This window comes from Egretta garzetta, unplaced genomic scaffold (genome assembly GCF_000687185.1).
Source record: "Egretta garzetta isolate BGI_Z169 unplaced genomic scaffold, ASM68718v1 scaffold354, whole genome shotgun sequence".
NCBI lineage: Eukaryota > Metazoa > Chordata > Aves > Pelecaniformes > Ardeidae > Egretta > Egretta garzetta.
In genome coordinates, this window is record NW_009259593.1 from 817,795 (window position 1) to 822,206 (window position 4,412).

Here is a 4,412-nt window from a genome sequence, read left to right on the forward strand (position 1 = left end):
GTCTTTTGAGGCTACTTTTCAGTCTCTTGACATTGCTTTCAATCACTTAGTGATTGTTTAGCTGTCAGTTAAGGCATAGCTGATTTTATTTTAAAGCAGAACCACCAGAAGAACCACCATTGTCTGTACAACAGTGAAGTTAGGTAACTAATTCTTTACTTGTCCTTGTCCTCCATCTTATCTCTTATGTAACATATTATTGTCTTGCATCCTTGCATTGCAAGGAACTGCAAAATATTTTTTTAAAACTTTTAATTTCTATTACTGAAGCTTGGTTCAGAACTGTATTCCAGTCTGGCAGGTCATTTAGGTACAAAGTAAATAATAATGTATCATGATGGACTAAAAGAGACAGCTGACATCCCATATATAAACATTTGCCGATGCTTTACGCGCATTTTGATAGGTTGTGTTAAAATTAATAAACTGCTGCTGTCATTTAAGGTTTATCCATTTCTGTATGCAAATTGCACTGTAGTTAGGGCAGTGACACTGCACTTTGCATGAGAGGGGATGTGTCAATTTACTACAGAACACTTACTCCAGCTGTCTCTTAACCTCTATTATTTATTTTACAATGAATTTTTGCATGACAAATAAGGCATTCTGAAATAAAAACATTTAAAGCAAATTAGAGAGTCAGCTCCAATACAGGACTTGGAATTGTAATCAGGTAAGTAATTTTTTAGCCAATTTAGGCAATGGAATGTTTAATATAAAGGCTTCAAGAAAGAAAATGAGTTCTCACAAGCACACTATTAACCTGATCAAAGGTAATGAATACTCCAGTACTGGGAGCCAGATAGTGATAAGGAAAAATAAAAGTATCCATAAGCAGTAAATTCATTGTGTCACTTGAAGCTTGACCCAAACTCCTGTGAATCACAGAACTGATACAGAGGCTGACAGGGCTGAATCTGAAAACCTGCATTGTGAAGAAAGCTTAATTTTACAAGAGTTAGTGAGAGTCTTTGTCTTGGCCAATACCATCAAAAGGCAGGAAGCTTAACGTGACAAAGTCTGCATAGTAAGAGGGTTTCATAAACAGTTTCAAAGAGAAATGAGATCCAAATACTATCACATGTTTTCATGTTCTGATAGCTTATTATCAGTATTTTTTAATGTAAGTACAGTTTTCTGGAAAAAACAACTTTCAGGGCTAAGGTCTCACAATGTATTTGAATTTTTGAAATACATATACACATAAAATTATTCCCATAACGTTTGTTTACTTGTGTTGTGGAAAATTTAAATAGAAAATATAAATTAGGAGGGATTCCAGCCTCCCTAACATGCTAGTTAAACAGGTGTCTCCCTATTCATTAATGAGAGTCACAGTGACCTATCAGGGTTGTGGAGCAAAAGTCTCTTGCATCTTTTCTGTAAAACACCAGTGCTCTGAAAAGAAAGATTATGTATTACAGCTAGAAATGCAACTTCTACTAGGTGCTGTGGGTTTAGTTACTTGTCAGTTGCTTCTTGTGGGGAAAAGAAAAAATCCTAGCCAGATTCTCTCCAGCAGAGATCAAAAAATCAGACTGCCAAACAAGACTTGAAATTTTACTATCATTTTGAAGGATTCTTGTGAATACAATAGCTTTTCCAGCATCACATCAGTGATTTGTGTATAGTCTTTTGAGGAGGCTTTTGATGTCACTGCCTTGGCTGGAGTAAAATCAGATGTGGGAACAAGGCCACAATAAGACTATTTAGTGGTAGCCTCTGCAGACTGTATATACTATAAAATAAAAGCTTACAAAGTATCCTCTGATTCTGCCATAAATCTTTTGGCCTACAACACATCACTGATGTTAAATCCCTCTTGCGGGGAGAGAGACAGCACATCACAGACCATAAGTAGATGAGTACCATTCAGCATCTATGGAGTTGAAGGTTCCTGTAGTTATCACAACCACTATTTATAAATCGTAGAATGGTGACATACAGTAAGTGTTAAGCATGGTTGCTATATTACAGGTTACAGCTAAGGGAGGGAAGGTTGCATCTGAAAAATTAATTGAAACAAAAATAATTTTTTCTCCACACTAACTTAGCTTTTCTTTTAAATATGTGTATATGTTCAATTTTGAGATTAACTAGTCATTTGGTAGTAAGTGATGGAAGAGTTTGAAGAACATGATTTAGAACATAGAAGAATATGATTGGCTGCATTTACTTTAGTGTTTCACGTAATGATGAGGATTTTCTATTTGGAAGGATTATTGGGGTGGTTTTTCTGATCATGGTGTAGGGTATTTTTGCTTGTTTTAAACTTGAGTGCTAGCCATACAGTAAAAAACCAAACTTATGCTATGTAAGATTTGGATTTAATAGCTGTCACAAACCAGGTCTTTCTTTCTGTTTACCTTTTTAGTTGCAGATAGATTGCTTACTACAGAACGAGCATGCTAGTCTTCAGTGTTTCTATCTGATACTGTTCTGAACAAACACTTTTGTGAGAATTTGAGGAAATAATCATCTGCCATCAGAGGCTTAGCCAGGGTCAGTAGTCACGATGAAGTTTGTTGCCAAAGCTCTGTAGCTGTCTGCTGACTGCTGTCTGTGTGCTGTTGCTAGCAGCTGTCATAGTAAGACTTACTTTCTTCTGAACTGACCTGGAGGGTTGATAAGTTTTGAAGAAATTATGCCATGGCTTGAAAGTAGAATGGGATATGTACTTGACTACTAGCAGTCTTCAGCGATCTTCTAGGATTTTTTTTTTTTCCCTGACCAGCTCCAAATGATTTTTTTTGTCCAGTCTTCAGGCATGTTGGAGGTAAAATAATTCTGAAAACAGCACTTAGAGTATCATCTCACTACTTATTAGAAGCACTGTATAAGAGTGTTTGGACTCTGAGACTATAGGAAATGGTGGGACTGAAGAGTAATGTCACTGTGAATAAAATAACATAAAAGTAGTTGTAGGTAATATCCCTGTTTCTCTGTTTCATAACTGTTAATGTTTGTCTTGCATTAGTGTTAAGAAACCAAACAGAGTATCATATATAGCATTTAAAAAAAAAGCTGTTATAAACATGCAGAAAATTACTAATTGTCTGTAATACCTGATGATCTCTCAAAGAGAATTCCAGGAGGAGGAGACTACTGGAAAATAGAATGTGAAAGTAAGGGGAGGAAATTAGTGTGAATGTGGTTTTTAGGTACCAATGCAATTTGTTGCAAGATTTGTTAAAGGGGATGTTGCTTTTTACAAGTGGCTTTCTGCTTTGAGTAGGAGCTTTCACACTTTTAAAAAGCAGTATGGTAGGAAATGAGAAAGCACTTGACAGAGGAGAGGAGAATCTGATGACCAAGGCTGGTATCACCAGCAGAGCAAAGAAGCTATGAGATTTTTTTTAAAAAAAAAAGAAAAGCTACTTAATCCTGTAAACTATAGATGCTATTGGAAGCAAAAAGATTGCATTAGATGTGATGGAAGCAAGGCCACGTTGAGTGATCTGAGAACATCTTGCACAATGTCAGAAGTGTCATACCAACATCACAAAAAGAATTAATGCGTAAAACTTGTCCTACTAGTTCAAATTTTTTGTGGTCTGTGTGTTTTAGTATGTTTGCTTTGTTCTTGTGGTCTTCATGTTATGTGAAGTACTATCTATGCCACCTTATATCATGTTAACTCTTGTCCCACAGCGAATGTAAGGTAAATACAAGCTCGGTAGTGTGTACTCTGGCCCATAAAATAGAAATACGGTTGTATGCATGTGCCTGACACTAATTAAACTTAATGGTGGTAACCTTGGTGACTGTTAAACGTGTTGGCGATTAATCCAGCAGTTTACAGACCTAGTACCTGGAGTGTGGAACCACAAGAAGAAAGCAACAGAAAACATGGAAAAGGAAAATTAGAAATACTGAGGCCAGAAAAGAGGGCATGTAAAGACAAGGATTTTAGCTTGTTGCAGAATGATACTAGTCTATAGATACTAAACTAATAACTTAATCCAGTTTATCATGTGTTTGGCTATCGCTTTGTCTTCCTTCAAGTGTGAAGTCTGTACAATTCACTACTTTCACATAGATATCAAATAGTGTCAAGGAATAGAATCTGCCACTCCTATCCCTCTATTTCCAAAGAAAAAAAGAAAAAAAAAATACTTTTGTGTATTGTATGCTAAATGCAATCTATCAGTTTGAGGGTTCTAGAAATTCAGTATGGTCATCTGAGAGGTAATGGATATTACAGCTCTCTAAATACATTTTTTTTTTTTTCTGCCTTGTAATGCAATGACATCACTTACTTTAGACCTCTGAGTATGTGAAGCTGGAATTCTGTGTGTTGTAATGAGCTGATTCTGTTTGGAGTGAACACCTAAATGTGAATTTTTTTTAATACACCTGCTTCTGAATGGTAAAAAAAATGATTCAGATAGCAGCATTAGTAGTCATTAATT